Source organism: Oncorhynchus clarkii, chromosome 19 (genome assembly GCF_045791955.1).
Source record: "Oncorhynchus clarkii lewisi isolate Uvic-CL-2024 chromosome 19, UVic_Ocla_1.0, whole genome shotgun sequence".
In the NCBI taxonomy this organism is placed as follows: domain Eukaryota; kingdom Metazoa; phylum Chordata; class Actinopteri; order Salmoniformes; family Salmonidae; genus Oncorhynchus; species Oncorhynchus clarkii.
Genome location: NC_092165.1, coordinates 50,830,724 through 50,853,638, shown reverse-complemented (window position 1 = coordinate 50,853,638; position 22,915 = coordinate 50,830,724). Strand labels below are relative to the sequence as shown.

At 45.4% G+C, this 22,915-nt stretch overlaps 1 pseudogene; it reads right to left on the bottom strand.

Moving 5' to 3' along the window:
* Nucleotides 1-215: 215 nt before the first annotated feature.
* LOC139375355 (consortin-like) overlaps nt 216-22,915 on the bottom strand; it is a 46,222-nt pseudogene continuing 23,522 nt past the window's right edge.

The window sequence follows — 22,915 nt, the reverse complement described above, 5'->3', positions numbered from 1 at the left end:
GCCATGCAAAACAAACTTGACCAATGGATGAGTTTCATTTCGCCCGGTGCCCCAGGTGGGTAGAGATTTCTCTTAGTGCCAATGGAATGGTTCAAATGAACAAACTCCACCCATCCGGGGTACCAGGCCATGCAAAACAAACTTGCCCATTGTTTTCTTCACAGACTGCAAATAAAGATTTGATGCTGTGTTCATAACTAAGTGGAAAGGTGGTATTCAAATCAAATCCAATTTTATTGGTCACATACACATATTTAGCAGATGTTATTGCGGGTGTAGAAAAATGCTTACCATATATGACCGGGCCCTCCAACTTGTAATTACTAGTGAGAAACTATCATCCCTGAGCGCCGACTTCTCCCACATGCTGAACTCCGACGTCACCTACTAAGGAAATTATCATCTTGATAACAGCATTTGGTAGTTAAATGCAACAAAACATTATTTGTAAAAATCAATCTATTAATATGATTTTTGAACTATAATTTGTTTACAAGCATGATAGCTATACTTTTAGTTTGTTTGACCCAGCTTGTTTGCCTTAAGCAAATCAGCGTTTCTCAACAAGTTCAAAGCAAGTGAATGCATCAAACTCACAATTACAAATTGGTAATTTCCACCTTCCCACTTGGTTCTGAACGAAGCATTGGCCACAATGACACACATTAGCTAATCGTCTTCACATGTCATCATACACAGAGATGAAAAGTTGAAAATGGAGACTGTCCCGCTTCTGTTCTGACTTTTCCAACTGGCATTCTTTAACTGGTGAGCCTTGGAAAGAGACTCCTCTTTTTCAAAACATAGTCTTCAAGAACAAAACAAGGGAAAATAACAACCAACGATAACCACATCAAGCCAAAACAAGAAAAACAACAGAAGGTCGTTTTTTTTCTCTTCCCACGTGCAGATATGATATAAATACTTCAGATCCAAACAGCAAGACAGTCATCTGGACCAGCCAGACACGTGCAAATCATTTTAGAACCAAGGCTGCATCTCAATACTCTACTGTGGCATCCTCCCCTCGTCTCTTTTCCTTCATCCTCCCCCCTCTGAAAGAACCTTGAAAGACGAAAGCAAATTGCATATCTATATTGTCCATTTGAAAACAGTTCCGAATATTTGCAGTTTGTTTCACCTGTCTTGTGTTTTCAGATAAGAGGAGATGAAAGAGAGGAGACAAGAAGAGGAAAACACTTTAGACTGTTGGGATGCAGCCTAAGAGTCACTGCCCAGCCTACTACATCATCATTACATTATCATAGGAGCCACTGTGACACGTCTACTGAACGCCAGACGAAACTAAAACATACCGCCGACTGACACAAACAGTAAAACAGATTAAATAGACTAATAAAAAGCCTGAAATAAAAGAAATAACAATGAGCACAAAAATTATAATAAGTAAAAATCCATTGATCCATTGGATCCAAATCCATTGATCCAAATCCAAAGTCCATTGATCGCAGGAGGTAATGCACTCGGTGTAATACTGATCATGCCCATAATTATTTCACAATAAAGATAAATCTACACATGCCTGAGCAAAGACGATTCTCAGCTAAACAGATATTCCTCTTCTAGTACCGACCTGACCCTTGGGGCGCTAAACATTCTTGAACACGATTACAGACGTATTGCTTTCTTGTCCATGTTGCATATATGGTCATTGAGGACCAACGCTACAATCTGTACCCCAAAACAACCCAAGACACCCTCAAACAGAAGTTGTAGAAGTTGGCCCTTACTACTGATACAGAGTCAGACATTTCCTCCCCCTTCTGGTTGAGGATGAGGTTAAGATTTGATCTCAGATCTGTGGTTAGGATCAACTTCTAACTTCAGCCCAAAGAAACACCCTGACACACTCCGTAAGAATCTTCAACAGTGAGGAACATAAAGAAAAGTCTAATCTGTTTCATTAAAACTAAACGTTCATTAATATAATATTTTTTAAAGACATTATTTCATGTTTCTGACCAGAGCACAATTGTTCACATTCAAAGTGCAGTTGAGATACAAAATGGAGTCCATAAACAAAGAGCCGAGGTGGTTTCTTAAAAAGGCTGTCCGGCCGCTTTTTGTTTGCACATGTGAGCGGTGTTGTCCATGCCTGAAGGATCCAGATGTCTCCATATGGTAGTGAGCGGATCCAAGCTAAGTGGTAATGAGTCCAGCCCAGTCTATCCCTTCCTCTGGGCTGACACAGAGTCGCTCTATGTCCAGTAGTGTATAGTTAAAATCTATAGGTAGTCCAGTATATTACAGGTCCTATGTCAGTCCTACTAGTTCTACTAGGCAGCGCTGCAGATGTCTTAGGCTGCTGTTAGTGTGGTTGCAGGTTACTAGTACCACATACACCTTCCATCACTCGCTCTCCCATCACACACATTAACTGGCCAGCCAGTGAAGAGAGAGAGAGGAAAACGGGAGGACACGGAGAGAAATCCTGTCCAAGTTGGAGAACGGAGAGTATCCACCTTGCAAAACAAGGGATTCTCCTTCCTCTCCTTCTCCTTCATCTCCTAACTTCTCTCCTCCTTGGGGGTCAGCTAAAACCCAGGGGTCAGCCAGTGTCGGAGCTGATCCATTCCACGATGCAGCTGTGCGAGGTAGAAGTCCGCGTTCCGAGAAAAGTCGGTGCAGACGGTGGAGTGGGTGTTGCCAAGAGCACAGTAGAGGGCAGTGCCTCCCAGGCTGATCACCACGGTGACCAGGCAGAGCAGGAAGAGGAGCAGGCACGAGTCTCCGCCCACCTGGTCTGGAGGAGGGAAGAGCAACACGTTTAGATGTCTATTAACTGAGCTTTATTGAACTGTTTCTTGTCTGGAGAAGGGAGAAGACGGGGAGAGGGTGACATAGTAAGAATGCAGACACACATACACTTGATTATAGCCATTGTTGGGCATATGTACACTGACTCAAACACACCCTCACCCTGGTCAAAGCCGTCATCAGGTACTTTGAAGCGGACCCTGCGCTTAGCAGGATGTTTGTGCGGGACCGAGGAGGGAGCAACACACACATTCTCCACACACACACTCCTCCTCCTCCTCTTCAGGATGGACACCAGGCTAGGGGCAGGGGTCATCTGGAGGTCAGAGGGTCAGTGCTAGGTCAACTGGTTAGCATACACATCATACACACACGCCATAAATATTCTGTACACAATACACACTTGACATATATGGATACACACATAAAACACAATAAGTTTTGTAGTGATTCATATGTTGATGATGTAAAGAATATTTGCTGGTCTGTGGTGTGTAATGAGGAGCAACCAGACGCTGCACTTGAAGCATTTATGAAACTACTTATTCCAGTTACTAATAAGCACGCAGACATTAAGAAAATTACTGTAAAAACTGTTAAATCCCCTTGGATTGATGAGGAATTGAAAAATTGTATGGTTGAGAGGGATGAGGCAAAAGGTATGGCAATTAAGTCTAGCAGCCCAACTGATTGGCAAACGTACTGCAAATTAAGAAATCATGTGACCAAACTACATAAAAATAAAAATGAACTACACTATGAAACAAAGATAGATTACATAAAGAATGTTAATAAAAAGCATTGGGGCACCTTAAATTAAATTTTGGGGAAAAAAGCCAACTCGGCTACTTCATTCATTGAATCAGATGGCTCATTCACCACAAAGCCCACTGTTATTGCAAACTACTTTAATTACTTTTTCATTGGCAAGATAAGCAGACTTAGGGATGACATGCCAGCAACAAACGCTGACACTACACATCCAAGTACATCTGACCAGATTATGACAGACAAGAATTGTACTTTTTAATTCCGTAAAGTCCGTGTGGAAGAGGTGAAAAAATGATTGTCTATCAACAATCACAAGCCACCGGGGGGGTCTGACAATCTGGATGGAAAATGACTGAGGATAATAGCAGATGATATTGCCACTCCTATTTGCCACATCTTCAATTTAAGCCTAAAAGTCATTCCACTACCTAAAGCCCGCTTTACTGGCTCAAATAACAGACCAATCAGACTGTTACCAACCAGTAAACTTCTGGGAAAAATTGTGTTTGACAAGATACAATGCTATTTTACAGTAAACAAATTGACAACAAACTTTCAGCATGCTTATAGGGAAGGACACTCAACAAGCACAGCACTTACACAAATGACTGATGATTGGCTGAGAGAAAATGATGATAAAATGATTGTGGAGGCTGTTTTTACTAACGTCATGCCACTGACTGAGTAAAGCCAGAGTTTCTATGTATGCGGATGACTCAACACTATACACATCAGCTACTACAGCGACTGAAATGACTGCAACCCTTAAAGAGCAGCAGTTAGTTTCAGAGTGGGCGGCAAGGAATAAGTTAGCCCTAATTATTTCTAAAACTAAAACACTCACTAAACCTTAAACAACTAAATCTTGTAATAAATAATGTGGAAGTTGAGCAAGTTGAGGTGACTAAACTGCTTGGCGTAACCCTGGATTGTAAACTGTCATGGTCAAAACATATTGAATCAACAGTAGCTAAGATGGGGAGAAGTCTGTCCATGATAAGGCGCTGCTCTACCTTGTTGACAGCACTATCAACAAGGCAGGTCCTACAGGCCCTAGTTTCTACCTTCTTGACAGCACTGTCAACAAGGCAGGTCCTACAGGCCCTAGTTTCTACCTTCTTGACAGCACTGTCAACATGGCAGGTCCTGCAGGCCCTAGTTTCTACCTTCTTAACAACACTGTCAACATGGCAGGTCCTGCAGGCCCTAGTTTCTACCTTCTTGACAGCACTGTCAACAAGGCAGGTCCTACAGGCCCTAGTTTCTACCTTCTTGACAGCACTGTCAACAAGGCAGGTCCTACAGGCCCTAGTTTCTACCTTCTTGACAGCACTGTCAACAAGGCCGGTCCTACAGGCCCTAGTTTCTACCTTCTTGACAGCACTGTCAACAAGGCCGGTCCTACAGGCCCTAGTTTCTACCTTCTTGACAGCACTGTCAACAAGGCAGGTCCTACAGGCCCTAGTTTCTACCTTCTTGACAGCACTGTCAACAAGGCCGGTCCTACAGGCCCTAGTTTCTACCTTCTTGACAACACTGTCAACAAGGCAGGTCCTACAGGCCCTAGTTTCTACCTTCTTGACAACACTGTCAACAAGGCAGGTCCTACAGGCCCTAGTTTCTACCTTCTTGACAACACTGTCAACAAGGCAGGTCCTACAGGCCCTAGTTTCTACCTTCTTGACAGCACTGTCAACAAGGCAGGTCCTACAGACCCTAGTTTCTACCTTCTTGACAGCACTGTCAACATGGCAGGTCCTACGGGCCCTAGTTTTGTTGCACCTGGACTACTGTTCAGTCGTGTGGTCAGGTGCCACAAAAAAAAGGACTTAGGAAAATTGTAATTGGCTCAGTACAGGGCAGCGTGGCTGGCTCTTGGATGTACACAGAGAGCTAATATTAATAATATGAATGTCAATCTCTCCTGGCTGAAAGTGGAGGAGAGATTGACTTCATCACTACTGTTTGTGAGAGGTATTGACATGTTGGAGTACTTCTCCTGTCTTATCCGGTGTCCTGTGTGAATTTAAGTATGCTCTCTCTAATTCTCTCTTTCTTTCTCTCTCTCGGAGGACCTGAGCCCTAGGACCATGCCTCAGGACTACCTGGCATGATGACTCCTTGCTGTCCCCAGTCCACCTGACCGTGCTGCTGCTCCAGTTTCAACTGTTCTGCCTGCGGCTATGGAACCCTGACCTGTTCGTCGGACGTGCTACCTGTCCCAGACCTGCTGTTTTCAACTCTCTAGAGACAGCAGGAGCGGTAGAGATTAGAGTTCGACCGATTAATCGGAATGGCAGATTATTTAGTAGTAATCTTGCAACCTTACAGTTAACTAGTCCAACGCAATAACGACCTGCCTCTCTCTCGTTGCACTCCACAAGGAGACTGCCTGTTACGCGAATGCAGTAAACCACGGTAAGTTGCTAGCTAGCATTAAACTTATCTTATAAAAAACAATCAATCATAATCACTAGTTAACTACACATGGTTGATGATATTACTAGATATTATCTAGGGTGTCCTGCGTTGCATATAATCTGACTGAGCATACAAGCATACAAGTATCTGACTGAGTGGTGGTAGGCAGAAGCAGGCGCGTAAACATTCATTCAAACAGCACTTTTGTGCGTTTTGCTAGCAGCTCTTCGTTGTGCGTCAAGCATTGCGCTGTTTATGACTTCAAGCCTATCAACTCCCGAGATGAGGCTGGTGTAACCGAAGTGAAATGGCTAGCTAGTTAGCGCACGCTAACTAGAGGGACGGAAGCTATACTGTTTCACTGGCAATACTAAAGTGTCTATAAGAACATCCAATAGTCAAAGGTTAATGAAATACAAATGGTATAGAGGGAAATAGTCCTATAATTCCTATAACTACAACCTAAAACTTCTTACCTGGGAATATTGAAGACTCATGTTAAAAGGAACCACCAGCTTTCATATGTTCTCATGTTCTGAGCAAGGAACTGAAACGTTAGCTTTCTTACATAGCACATATTGCACTTTTACTTTCTTCTACAACACTGTTTTTGCATTATTTAAACCAAATTAAACATGTTTCATTATTTATTTCAGGCTAAATTGATTTTATTGATGTATTATGTTAAGTTAAAATAAGTGTTCATTCAGTATTGTTGTAATTGTCATTATTACAAATAAAATAAAATCGTCCGATTAATCGGTATCGGCTTTTTTAGTCCTCCAATAATCGGTATCGGTGTTGAAAAATCATAATCGGTCGACCTCTTAGTAGAGATACTCCTAATGATCGGCTATGAAAAGCCAACTGACATTTACTCCTGAGGTGCTGACCTGTTGCACCCTCGACAACTACTGTGATTATTATTATTTGACCATGCTGGTCATTTATGAACATTTGAACATCTTGGCCATGTTCTGTTATAATCTCCACCCGGCACAGCCGGAAGAGCCTGGTTCCTCTCTAGGTTTCTTCCTAGGTTTTGGCCTTTCTAGGGAGTTTTTCCTAGCCACCGTGCTTCTACCTGCATTGCTTGCTGTTTGGGGTTTTAGGCTGGGTTTCTGTACAGCACTTTGAGATATCAGTTGATGTCAGAAGGGCTATATAAATAAATTTGATTTGAAATTTGATTTGAATGCACCGAGCTGTTTGTCTAAACTACTGGCACACTGCTCGGACACCCATGCACTCATGTATACCCCACAAGACATGCCACAAGAGGTCTCTTCACAGTCCCCAAGTCCAGAACAGACTATGGGAGGCGCTCAGAACTACATAGAGCCATGACTACATGGAACTCTATTCAACATCAAGTAACTGACTCAAGCAGTAAAATAAAATGTAAAATAACATAAAAAAAACCTTATGGAACAGCGGGGACTGTGAAGCAACACAAACATTGGCACAGACACATGCATACACACCGACACACACGATAACATACACACTATACATACACATGGATTTAGTACTGTAGATATGTGGTAGTGGTGGAGTAGGGGCTTGAGGGCACACAGTGTGTTGTGAAATCTGTGAATGTATTGTAATGTTTTAAAATTGTATAAACTGCCTTAATTTTGATGGACGCCAGGAAGAGTAATGGGGATCCATAATAAATACAAATACATACAGTACACACACAAGGGGGGCAGTGTTGTGTATGCGTACGACAAAGAGCAGACAAGGTATCCCCACTAGGTGTCAGCGTACACTACTCCTATGTCAACCTCTTAATTTTGACTCAGATACTCAGAGTCAGGCGCTGGTGACCGCTGGTTTCACCTTATGAAGTGACATCACCTTGTGACATGAACGACCGCTGATCAACTACAGGGTCGCAACATTCAGTTGATCTCATTCCTCCCTCGGATAAGATAAACCATGTAGTTCATCTGAAACATTCTTATGCTGCCTGAGATTCCTGCATAGCCCTAAAATCTGGCTGTAGTTTTGACACCGCCAGATCAACAGTCAGGGCAATAGCACACCTAATACTATCATCCACACTGAACAAAAATATAAACGCAACATGTAAAGTGTTGACCCCACGATAAAATATCCCAGAAGTTCTCCAAACACACAAAAAGCAAATTTCTCTCAGATTTTGTGCACAAAATTTGTTTTCATCCCTGTTAGTGAACATTACTCCTTTGCCAAGATAATCCATCCAGCTGACAGGTGTGGCATATCAAGAAGCTGAATGAATTGCATGGTCATTACACAGGTGCACCTTGTGCTGGGGGTTGATATAAATAGTGAAGAGAACAGGTCCCCCCCCTCAACCCCAGTGGAACACCTTCATGAACTTCAAGAAATTCTGACATAACAAACCAATCTCCCAGGACAAATTATCTAGCAAGCTAGCTCAATATCCATGTGTGTTCCGACATGCCCCCAAATTAATATAGTTGGTTCACAGTTGCTTTTGATATTTTAATCTGCGTGTCCTGACCACATTTGAATATGCAAAAATCATAGAGCGCACGTGGCCGATATTGTACGGAGTGTAGAAAACATTAGGAACAGGGCCTCCCGGGTGGCGCAGTGGTCTAAGGCAATGCTAGCTGTGCCACCAGAAACCCTGGGTTCGCATCCAGGCTCTGTCGCGAACCCAGTTGTGCGTGGGGCGACGCACAATTGGCCTAGCGTTGTCCGGGTTAGGGAGGGTTTGGCCGGTAGGGATATCCTTGTCTCATCGCGCACTAGCGACTCCTGTGGCGGGCCAGGGCGCAGTGCGCACTAACCAGGTCTCCAGGTGTTTCCTCCGACACATTGGTGCGGCTGGCTTCCGGGTTGGATGCGCGCTGTGTTTCGGAGGACTTTCGACATTCGTCTCTCCTGAGCCCGTATGGGAGTTGTAGCGATAAGACAAGATAACTACTAACAATTGGATACTATGAAATTGGGGAGAAAAGGTGGTAAAATACAAAAACAAAAAACATTAGGAACACCTTCCTAATATTGAGTTGCCCTAAGAACAGCCTCAATTAGTTGGGGACTCTACAAGGTGTCCAAAGCTGGGATGCTGGCCCATGTTGACTCCAATGCAGTTGGCTGGATGTCCTTTGGGTGGTAGACCATTCGTGAAACACACAGGTGTGAAAAACCCAGCAGCGTTGTAGTTCTTGACACACTCAAACTGGTGCTCCTGGCACCAACTACGTTCAAAGACACTTAAATATTTTGTCCTTACCCTTTGAATGGCACACACACACAATACCTGTTTCCTCTCCTTCACTGATTGAAGTGGATTTAACAAGTGACATCAATAAGGGATCATAGCTTTCATCTGGATTCACCTGGTCAGTCTATGTCATGGAAAGGACAGGTGTTACACCTGGGCTGGTTGCCGTCTTGTTAGTCAGTATGTGTTACACCTGTGCTGGTTGCCGTCTCGTTGGTCAGTATGTGTTACACCTGTGCTGGTTGCCGTCTTGTTAGTCAGTATGTGTTACACCTGTGCTGGTTGCCGTCTCGTTGGTCAGTATGTGTTACACCTGTGCTGGTTGCCGTCTCGTTAGTCAGTATGTGTTACACCTGTGCTGGTTGCCGTCTCGTTAGTCAGTATGTGTTACACCTGTGCTGGTTGCCGTCTCGTTAGTCAGTATGTGTTACACCTGTGCTGGTTGCCGTCTCGTTAGTCAGTATGTGTTACACCTGTGCTGGTTGCCGTCTCGTTAGTCAGTATGTGTTACACCTGTGCTGGTTGCCGTCTCGTTAGTCAGTATGTGTTACACCTGTGCTGGTTGCCGTCTCGTTAGTCAGTATGTGTTACACCTGTGCTGGTTGCCGTCTCGTTAGTCAGTATGTGTTACACCTGTGCTGGTTGCCGTCTCGTTAGTCAGTATGTGTTACACCTGTGCTGGTTGCCGTCTCGTTAGTCAGTATGTGTTACACCTGTGCTGGCCCAGTGCTCCAGTTGTCTTGATAGATGCGGAGGGTTAATACCTTTAGTTGGCGCCTTAGTTTGAGTTTTAGACAAATAATCCTTTATCTGATTTTCCTGATTTCACTGAGCGACATTTTCTTTTTAGTTTTCTGTCATTAAGTTTAATTTTTTTTTAAATCTTGGGCAAATGTAGTTGGTGCTCCTGGTAGGTGTGTTACGTTCCAGTTGTTGTTGTTGCTAGTCAACTTTCTGGGGACACCCCCATGAGTGTCTTTCAGAACCCCTCCTAAAACCACACTGGTTTTGGTTGTCAGTGACTGTTAGTTCTCCTTCTGTTTAAGCAACATTACTTGTTTTTTTGCAGGGCTACTTTACTCTTTTTACAAATAAGTGGAATCATGAACAATGGATTGTTCGTTATGTTTGCCTGCGTCTCCTGGATTTTCCTTCTGAGCAGCACATTCAAACTGTTCACTCTCGCAACACAGGCTGGTGGCGACACCGTCCTGCGACTCCCGCTGTGTCTAGACATTGGTGACATTGGTGAGGCAGGGGAAAACAAGAGTGAGAAAGCAAGCAGAGAGAAGTTGAGTGGTTCCATGACAAAATCCGTACAAGTTAGGAACTGTTTCAATATGATCATCTTCCCTGTACGCCTACATTAAAATGTCATACGTTTTCATCAATGCTACATGTCAGTGTGAATAACTGATCATATTTCCCCCCCCCATTTCAGGGGTACAACATTACAATGGGGCGGCAGTGGTTAGAGTGGTTAGAGCATAGTGGTTAGAGCATTGGACTAGTAGCCGAAAGGTTGCAAGATCGAATCCCCCAGCTGACAAGGTACAAATCTGTCGTTCTGCCCCTGAACAGGCAGTTAACCCACTGTTCCTAGGCCGTCATTATAAATAAGAATTAGATTTTTAACTGACTTGCCTAGTTAAATAAAGATACAAATAAAATGGTATAGCTAATAGGATGTTTGAATGAACCTACAGCAGCCACGGTGATAATGGCTGGGGTCATCTTTATTGTTCTCCAAAACGGTTTTTAATTGTATAGAAAGGCAGTAAATGAGCGTCACTCGGAGAACCTAAAACTGTCTGCGTGCTAATTACTGACTCTTACCCTCTGTCTCCTCACACAGGAAGACACCTCATCCATAACACTCTTCACTCTGATATACTACCTCACAACAGGATGGGAGAGAGAGAGGGGGGGGGGGTTGGGTAGCCAGATGGTCAGAAAACTCACATCTGTGTGTAAAAGTTTCTCTTAGTGTAACAGCCAGACCTGGTTTATGGACTACTCCTCTGAGTAGCCATATTTCACTCCAACACACTGCCTAGGGAAACACTAATTTCCAACAAAATGGCTATATAATGCCATTAGGCTCTAGCTGCGTAGAGAAGTGATGAGTTGGCATTAAGACAGGTCACATCAGACTTCTCAAACACACAATCATGCACAGAACAATAAAATCCCTTTGTTCAGATAATCAGCAACAGTGTGTGTCACTGGACAACAGTCCCAGGGAGGGTTACCCAGACAGTTTCTCTCCCACTCACCTCCACTGTGATGAGTTTGGCCAGGCCATCGAGAGACGCAGCTCCATCTCTGATAATCTCCACAACAAACATGTCTTCTTCCTGAACATACTCCTCGCACAGCTCCTCAATCTGGTCCTCCTGCTGCACCTCCTCCAGTGTGAGCTGCTCCTTCACTGCCAAGACTGAGATCTCCTCTAGAGCTTTAAAACACACGTCACTATCCTTCTCCTCCTCTGCCACCTCCTCCTGTTCTTCCTCTCCTTTCAGCCGCTCCTCAGGCTTGGATCGGCTCATTTCCCCATCCGTAGGAGGGTCAGGCCCCGCGTATCCCTCCTGAGTGGTGTGTTCCATCTCTCTCTCCATCTGCTGTCGTGTTCCTTCGCTCCGAGAGTCTGTGAACTCAGCCCTGCCCTCCCTCTCCTCCCCTTTGGCGAGGGAGCTGTCAATAAGACGGTCTCTATGGAAACCCTCAATTCTCTCGGAGTCTCTGCAGTTCTGTGCCACGTCCAGAGCTGCAAAGTCATTAAAGCAAAGGCTGTTCATCAGGGCAGCAGCTGGTTTGATTGGGTAGATGCTCTGGGAGAGGGTGGAGTCTGTTACTCTATGGTCCTCCTCCATCACTGATGCACACCCAACTAACCGACCAATGATAGAGAGCAACATGGGAAAAGTGTTACAAGCCCCCCACCCCAACCTCTCCCTTTACAGTCCCCTAAACATCCACACCCTCTGCAGATTCATCTAGTCTCCAGAAGAGCCACTGTGTAACCTATATCAGTAACTGAGAGGGAATCACTGGTCCTCAGCATCAATACACCTCCTAAACATCTTCTTCACAACCCCTTTCTCTTTTAGCTGCTGTTTTATAGGGTACTTGATGTCATCGGAACACATCTAATTTCCTGTCTACTCCCTCCATCTCATGTCCACTATAGAGACACACACATACAGAGACACACTTCCTCGTCCACTTCACTAAATTGGAAACAGAGCTAGGACAAGTTGTCCCTCAGATCCAAATATTTATTCAATGTGAAATTTTTTATCAGATCCGTAAAAAAGAGGGAGCCAGAGATATACTCTCCTCACTAATCCAGCCTCCGGAATAATGACATTGCGCGTTCTAACTTAAGTGTGTGTGTTTGTTTGTAGTCACGCCTGGGTTGTGGAAGTGAAACCAGGCCATGATAGAACAGGAAGGGTAACACACCTGGGACTACATGTCTGTGTGTATAGGCAGGTAACACACCTGGGACTACATGTCTGTGTGTATAGACAGGTAACACACCTGGAACTACATGTCTGTGTGTATAGACAGGTAACACACTTGGGACTACATGTCTGTGTGTATAGGCAGGTAACACACCTGGGACTACATGTCTGTGTGTATAGACAGGTAACACACCTGGGACTACATGTCTGTGTCTATAGACAGGTAACATACCTGGGACTACATGTCTGTGTGTATAAGCAGGTAACACACCTGGGACTACATGTCTGTGTGTATAGGCAGGTAACACACCTGGGACTACATGTCTGTGTGTATAGACAGGTAACACACCTGGGACTACATGTATGTGTGTATAGGCAGGTAACACACCTGGGACTACATGTCTGTGTGTATAGGCAGGTAACACACCTGGGACTACATGTCTGTGTGTATAGACAGGTAACACACTTGGGACTACATGTCTGTGTGTATAGGCAGGTAACACACCTGGGACTACATGTCTGTGTGTATAGACAGGTAACACACCTGGGACTACATGTCTGTGTCTGTGTGTATAGACAGGTAACATACCTGGGACTACATGTCTATGTGTATAGACAGGTAACACACCTGGGACTACATGTCTGTGTCTGTGTGTATAGACAGGTAACACACCTGGGACTACATGTCTGTGTATATAGGCAGGTAACACACCTGGGACTACATGTCTGTGTGTATAGGCAGGTAACACACCTGGGACTACATGTCTGTGTCTGTGTGTATAGACAGGTAACACACTTGGGACTACATGTCTGTGTGTATAGGCAGGTAACACACCTGGGACTACATGTCTGTGTCTGTGTGTATAGACAGGTAACACACCTGGGACTACATGTCTGTGTGTATAGGCAGGTAACACACCTGGGACTACATGTCTGTGTGTATAGGCAGGTAACACACCTGGGACTACATGTCTGTGTCTGTGTGTATAGACAGGTAACACACCTGGGACTACATGTCTGTGTCTGTGTATACAGGCAGGTAACAAACCTGGGACTACATGTCTGTGTCTGTGTGTACAGACAGGTAACACACCTGGGACTACATGTCTGTGTGTACAGGCAGGTAACACACCTGGGACTACATGTTTGTGTCTGTGTATACAGGCAGGTAACAAACCTGGGACTACATGTCTGTGTCTGTGTGTACAGGCAGGTAACACACCTGGGACTACATGTCTGTGTCTGTGTGTACAGGCAGGTAACACACCTGGGACTACATGTCTGTGTGTACAGGCAGGTAACACACCTGGGACTACATGTCTGTGTGTATAGACAGGTAACACACCTGGGACTACATGTCTGTGTGTATAGGCAGGTAACACACCTGGGACTACATGTATGTGTGTATAGACAGGTAACACACCTGGGACTACATGTCTGTGTGTACAGGCAGGTAACACACCTGGGACTACATGTCTGTGTGTACAGGCAGGTAACACACCTGGGACTACATGTCTGTGTGTATAGACAGGTAACACACCTGGGACTACATGTCTGTGTCTGTGTGTACAGGCAGGTAACACACCTGGGACTACATGTCTGTGTGTATAGACAGGTAACACACCTGGGACTACATGTCTGTGTGTATAGACAGGTAACACACCTGGGACTACATGTCTGTGTGTATAGGCAGGTAACACACCTGGGACTACATGTCTGTGTGTATAGACAGGTAACACACCTGGGACTACATGTCTGTGTGTACAGGCAGGTAACACACCTGGGACTACATGTCTGTGTGTACAGGCAGGTAACACACCTGGGACTACATGTCTGTGTGTACAGGCAGGTAACACACCTGGGACTACATGTCTGTGTGTATAGACAGGTAACACACCTGGGACTACATGTCTGTGTCTGTGTGTACAGGCAGGTAACACACCTGGGACTACATGTCTGTGTGTATAGACAGGTAACACACCTGGGACAACATGTCTGTGTGTATAGACAGGTAACACACCTGGGACTACATGTCTGTGTGTATAGGCAGGTAACACACCTGGGACTACATGTCTGTGTGTATAGGCAGGTAACACACCTGGGACTACATGTCTGTGTGTATAGGCAGGTAACACACCTGGGACTACATGTCTGTGTGTATAGACAGGTAACACACCTGGGACTACATGTCTGTGTCTGTGTGTATAGACAGGTAACATACCTGGGACTACATGTCTATGTGTATAGACAGGTAACACACCTGGGACTACATGTCTGTGTCTGTGTGTATAGACAGGTAACACACCTGGGACTACATGTCTGTGTGTATAGACAGGTAACACACCTGGGACTACATGTCTGTGTCTGTGTATACAGGCAGGTAACACACCTGGGACTACATGTCTGTGTGTACAGGCAGGTAACACACCTGGGACTACATGTCTGTGTGTATAGACAGGTAACACACCTGGGACTACATGTCTGTGTGTATAGGCAGGTAACACACCTGGGACTACATGTCTGTGTGTATAGACAGGTAACACACCTGGGACTACATGTCTGTGTGTACAGGCAGGTAACACACCTGGGACTACATGTCTGTGTGTACAGGCAGGTAACACACCTGGGACTACATGTCTGTGTGTATAGACAGGTAACACACCTGGGACTACATGTCTGTGTCTGTGTGTAGAGGCAGGTAACACACCTGGGACTACATGTCTGTGTGTATAGACAGGTAACACAACTGGGACTACATGTCTGTGTGTATAGGCAGGTAACACACCTGGGACTACATGTCTGTGTCTGTGTGTAGAGGCAGGTAACACACCTGGGACTACATGTCTGTGTCTGTGTGTAGAGGCAGGTAACACACCTGGGACTACATGTCTGTGTCTGTGTGTAGAGGCAGGTAACACACCTGGGACTACATGTATGTGTGTATAGGCAGGTAACACACCTGGGACTACATGTATGTGTGTATAGGCAGGTAACACACCTGGGACTACATGTCTGTGTGTATAGGCAGGTAACACACCTGGGACTACATGTCTGTGTGTATAGACAGGTAACACACCTGGGACTACATGTCTGTGTGTATAGGCAGGTAACACACCTGGGACAACATGTCTGTGTGTATAGACAGGTAACACACCTGGGACTACATGTCTGTGTGTATAGGCAGGTAACACACCTGGGACTACATGTCTGTGTGTATAGGCAGGTAACACACCTGGGACTACATGTCTGTGTGTATAGGCAGGTAACACAACTGGGACTACATGTCTGTGTGTATAGGCAGGTAACACACCTGGGACTACATGTCTGTGTGTATAGGCAGGTAACACACCTGGGACTACATGTCTGTGTCTGTGTGTATAGGCAGGTAACACACCTGGGACTACATGTCTGTGTCTGTGTGTATAGGCAGGTAACACACCTGGGACTACATGTCTGTGTGTATAGGCAGGTAACACACCTGGGACTACATGTCTGTGTGTATAGGCAGGTAACACACCTGGGACTACATGTCAGTGTGTATAGACAGGTAACACACCTGGGACTACATGTCTGTGTGTACAGGCAGGTAACACACCTGGGACTACATGTCTGTGTGTATAGACAGGTAACACAACTGGGACTACATGTCTGTGTGTATAGACAGGTAACACACCTGGGACTACATGTCTGTGTCTGTGTGTATAGACAGGTAACACCTGGGACTACATGTCTGTGTGTATAGGCAGGTAACACACCTGGGACAACATGTCTGTGTGTATAGACAGGTAACACACCTGGGACTACATGTCTGTGTGTATAGACAGGTAACACACCTGGGGATACATGTCTGTCTCTGTGTGTATAGGCTAGTAACACACCTGGGACTACATGTCTGTGTGTATAGGCAGGTAACACAACTGGGACTACATGTCTGTGTGTACAGGCAGGTAACACACCTGGGACTACATGTCTGTGTCTGTGTGTACAGGCAGGTAACACACCTGGGACTACATGTATGTGTGTATAGACAGGTAACACAACTGGGACTACATGTCTGTGTGTATAGGCAGGTAACACACCTGGGACTACATGTCTGTGTGTATAGGCAGGTAACACACCTGGGACTACATGTCTGTGTCTGTGTGTATAGGCAGGTAACACACCTGGGACTACATGTCTGTGTGTATAGGCAGGTAACACAACTGGGACTACATGTCTGTGTGTACAGGCAGGTAACACACCTGGGACTACATGTATGTGTGTATAGACAGGTAACACACCTGGGACTACATGTCTGTGTGTATAGGCAGGTAACACACCTGGGACTACATGTCTGTGTGTATAGACAGGTAACACAACTGGGACTACATGTCTGTGTGTATAGACAGGTAACACAACTGGGACTACATGTCTGTGTGTATAGACAGGTAACACAACTGGGACTACATGTCTGTGTGTATAGACAGGTAACACAACTGGGACTACATGTCTGTGTGTATAGACAGGTAACACAACTGGGACTACATGTCTGTGTGTATAGACAGGTAACACAACTGGGACTACATGTCTGTGTCTGTGTGTATAGACAGGTAACACACCTGGGACTACATGTCTGTGTGTATAGGCAGGTAACACACCTGGGACTACATGTCTGTGTGTATAGGCAGGTAACATACCTGGGACTACATGTCTGTGTCTGTGTGTATAGAAAGGTAACACACCTGGGACTACATGTCTGTGTGTATAGACAGGTAACACACCTGGGACTACATGTCTGTGTGTATAGACAGGTAACACACCTGGGACTACATGTCTGTGTGTATAGACAGGTAACACAACTGGGACTACATGTCTGTGTGTATAGACAGGTAACACAACTGGGACTACATGTCTGTGTCTGTGTGTATAGACAGGTAACACAACTGGGACTACATGTCTGTGTGTATAGACAGGTAACACAACTGGGACTACATGTCTGTGTGTATAGACAGGTAACACACCTGGGACTACATGTCTGTGTCTGTGTGTATAGACAGGTAACACCTGGGACTACATGCCTGTGTGTATAGGCAGGTAACACACCTGGGACTACATGTCTGTGTGTATAGGCAGGTAACACACCTGGGACTACATGTCTGTGTGTATAGGCAGGTAACACACCTGGGACTACATGTCTGTGTGTATAGGCAGGTAACACACCTGGGACTACATGTCTGTGTGTATAGACAGGTAACACAACTGGGACTACATGTCTGTGTGTATAGACAGGTAACACAACTGGGACTACATGTCTGTGTCTGTGTGTATAGACAGGTAACACACCTGGGACTACATGTCTGTGTGTATAGGCAGGTAACACACCTGGGACTACATGTCTGTGTGTATAGGCAGGTAACATACCTGGGACTACATGTCTGTGTCTGTGTGTATAGACAGGTAACACACCTGGGACTACATGTCTGTGTGTATAGACAGGTAACACACCTGGGACTACATGTCTGTGTGTATAGACAGGTAACACACCTGGGACTACATGTCTGTGTGTATAGACAGGTAACACAACTGGGACTACATGTCTGTGTGTATAGACAGGTAACACAACTGGGACTACATGTCTGTGTCTGTGTGTATAGACAGGTAACACAACTGGGACTACATGTCTGTGTGTATAGACAGGTAACACAACTGGGACTACATGTCTGTGTGTATAGACAGGTAACACACCTGGGACTACATGTCTGTGTCTGTGTGTATAGACAGGTAACACCTGGGACTACATGCCTGTGTGTATAGGCAGGTAACACACCTGGGACTACATGTCTGTGTGTATAGGCAGGTAACACACTTGGGACTACATGTCTGTGTGTATAGGCAGGTAACACACCTGGGACTACATGTCTGTGTGTATAGGCAGGTAACACACCTGGGACTACATGTCTGTGTGTATAGGCAGGTAACACACCTGGGACTACATGTCTGTGTGTATAGACAGGTAACACACCTGGGACTACATGTCTGTGTGTAGAGGCAGGTAACACACCTGGAACTACATGTCTGTGTCTGTGTGTATAGGCAGGTAACACACCTGGGACTACATGTCTGTGTGTAGAGGCAGGTAACACACCTGGGACTACATGTCTGTGTCTGTGTGAATAGGCAGGTAACACAACTGGGACTACATGTCTGTGTGTATATACAGGTAACACAACTGGGACTACATGTCTGTGTGTATAGGCAGGTAACACACCTGGGACTACATGTCTGTGTGTATAGACAGGTAAGACACCTGGAACTACATGTCTGTGTGTATAGACAGGTAACACAACTGGGACTACATGTCTGTGTGTATAGACAGGTAACACAACTGGGACTACATGTCGGTGTGTATAGACCGGTAACACACCTGGGACTACATGTCTGTGTGTATAGACAGGTAACACACCTGGGACTACATGTCTGTGTGTATAGGCAGGTAACACACCTGGGACTACATGTCTGTGTGTATAGACAGGTAACACAACTGGGACTACATGTCTGTGTGTATAGGCAGGTAACACAACTGGGACTACATGTCTGTGTGTATAGACAGGTAACACAACTGGGACTACATGTCTGTGTGTATAGACAGGTAACACAACTGGGACTACATGTCTGTGTGTATAGACAGGTAACACAACTGGGACTACATGTCTGTGTGTATAGACAGGTAACACAACTGGGACTACATGTCTGTGTCTGTGTGTATAGACAGGTAACACACCTGGGACTACATGTCTGTGTGTATAGGCAGGTAACACACCTGGGACTACATGTCTGTGTGTATAGGCAGGTAACATACCTGGGACTACATGTCTGTGTCTGTGTGTATAGACAGGTAACACACCTGGGACTACATGTCTGTGTGTATAGACAGGTAACACACCTGGGACTACATGTCTGTGTGTATAGACAGGTAACACACCTGGGACTACATGTCTGTGTGTATAGACAGGTAACACAACTGGGACTACATGTCTGTGTGTATAGACAGGTAACACAACTGGGACTACATGTCTGTGTCTGTGTGTATAGACAGGTAACACAACTGGGACTACATGTCTGTGTGTATAGACAGGTAACACAACTGGGACTACATGTCTGTGTGTATAGACAGGTAACACACCTGGGACTACATGTCTGTGTCTGTGTGTATAGACAGGTAACACCTGGGACTACATGCCTGTGTGTATAGGCAGGTAACACACCTGGGACTACATGTCTGTGTGTATAGGCAGGTAACACACCTGGGACTACATGTCTGTGTGTATAGACAGGTAACACACCTGGGACTACATGTCTGTGTGTATAGGCAGGTAACACACCTGGGACTACATGTCTGTGTGTATAGGCAGGTAACACACCTGGGACTACATGTCTGTGTGTATAGGCAGGTAACACACCTGGGGATACATGTCTGTGTCTGTGTGTATAGGCAGGTAACACACCTGGGACTACATGTCTGTGTGTATAGGCAGGTAACACAACTGGGACTACATGTCTGTGTGTACAGGCAGGTAACACACCTGGGACTACATGTCTGTGTCTGTGTGTATAGGCAGGTAACACACCTGGGACTACATGTCTGTGTGTATAGACAGGTAACACAACTGGGACTACATGTCTGTGTGTATAGGCAGGTAACACACCTGGGACTACATGTCTGTGTGTATAGGCAGGTAACACACCTGGGACTACATGTCTGTGTCTGTGTGTATAGGCAGGTAACACACCTGGGACTACATGTCTGTGTGTATAGGCAGGTAACACAACTGGGACTACATGGCTGTGTGTACAGGCAGGTAACACACCTGGGACTACATGTCTGTGTGTATAGACAGGTAACACACCTGGGACTACATGTCTGTGTGTATAGGCAGGTAACACACCTGGGACTACATGTCTGTGTGTATAGACAGGTAACACAACTGGGACTACATGTCTGTGTGTATAGACAGGTAACACAACTGGGACTACATGTCTGTGTGTATAGACAGGTAACACAACTGGGACTACATGTCTGTGTGTATAGACAGGTAACACAACTGGGACTACATGTCTGTGTGTATAGACAGGTAACACAACTGGGACTACATGTCTGTGTGTATAGACAGGTAACACAACTGGGACTACATGTCTGTGTGTATAGACAGGTAACACACCTGGGACTACATGTCTGTGTGTATAGGCAGGTAACACACCTGGGACTACATGTCTGTGTGTATAGGCAGGTAACATACCTGGGACTACATGTCTGTGTCTGTGTGTATAGACAGGTAACACACCTGGGACTACATGTCTGTGTGTATAGACAGGTAACACACCTGGGACTACATGTCTGTGTGTATAGACAGGTAACACACCTGGGACTACATGTCTGTGTGTATAGACAGGTAACACAACTGGGACTACATGTCTGTGTGTATAGACAGGTAACACAACTGGGACTACATGTCTGTGTCTGTGTGTATAGACAGGTAACACAACTGGGACTACATGTCTGTGTGTATAGACAGGTAACACAACTGGGACTACATGTCTGTGTGTATAGACAGGTAACACACCTGGGACTACATGTCTGTGTCTGTGTGTATAGACAGGTAACACCTGGGACTACATGCCTGTGTGTATAGGCAGGTAACACACCTGGGACTACATGTCTGTGTGTATAGGCAGGTAACACACCTGGGACTACATGTCTGTGTGTATAGGCAGGTAACACACCTGGGACTACATGTCTGTGTGTATAGGCAGGTAACACACCTGGGACTACATGTCTGTGTGTATAGGCAGGTAACACACCTGGGACTACATGTCTGTGTGTATAGACAGGTAACACACCTGGGACTACATGTCTGTGTGTAGAGGCAGGTAACACACCTGGAACTACATGTCTGTGTCTGTGTGTATAGGCAGGCAACACACCTGGGACTACATGTCTGTGTGTAGAGGCAGGTAACACACCTGGGACTACATGTCTGTGTCTGTGTGAATAGGCAGGTAAACACAACTGGGACTACATGTCTGTGTGTATATACAGGTAACACAACTGGGACTACATGTCTGTGTGTATAGGCAGGTAACACACCTGGGACTACATGTCTGTGTGTATAGACAGGTAAGACACCTGGAACTACATGTGTGTGTGTATAGACAGGTAACACAACTGGGACTACATGTCTGTGTGTATAGACAGGTAACACAACTGGGACTACATGTCTGTGTGTATAGACAGGTAACACAACTGGGACTACATGTCTGTGTCTGTGTGTATAGACAGGTAACACACCTGGGACTACATGTCTGTGTGTATAGGCAGGTAACACACCTGGGACTACATGTCTGTGTGTATAGGCAGGTAACATACCTGGGACTACATGTCTGTGTCTGTGTGTATAGACAGGTAACACACCTGGGACTACATGTCTGTGTGTATAGACAGGTAACACACCTGGGACTACATGTCTGTGTGTATAGACAGGTAACACACCTGGGACTACATGTCTGTGTGTATAGACAGGTAACACAACTGGGACTACATGTCTGTGTGTATAGACAGGTAACACAACTGGGACTACATGTCTGTGTATGTGTGTATAGACAGGTAACACAACTGGGACTACATGTCTGTGTGTATAGACAGGTAACACAACTGGGACTACATGTCTGTGTGTATAGACAGGTAACACACCTGGGACTACATGTCTGTGTCTGTGTGTATAGACAGGTAACACCTGGGACTACATGCCTGTGTGTATAGGCAGGTAACACACCTGGGACTACATGTCTGTGTGTATAGGCAGGTAACACACCTGGGACTACATGTCTGTGTGTATAGACAGGTAACACACCTGGGACTACATGTCTGTGTGTATAGGCAGGTAACACACCTGGGACTACATGTCTGTGTGTATAGGCAGGTAACACACCTGGGACTACATGTCTGTGTGTATAGGCAGGTAACACACCTGGGACTACATGTCTGTGTGTATAGACAGGTAACACACCTGGGACTACATGTCTGTGTGTAGAGGCAGGTAACACACCTGGAACTACATGTCTGTGTCTGTGTGTATAGGCAGGTAACACACCTGGGACTACATGTCTGTGTGTAGAGGCAGGTAACACACCTGGGACTACATGTCTGTGTCTGTGTGTATAGGCAGGTAACACAACTGGGACTACATGTCTGTGT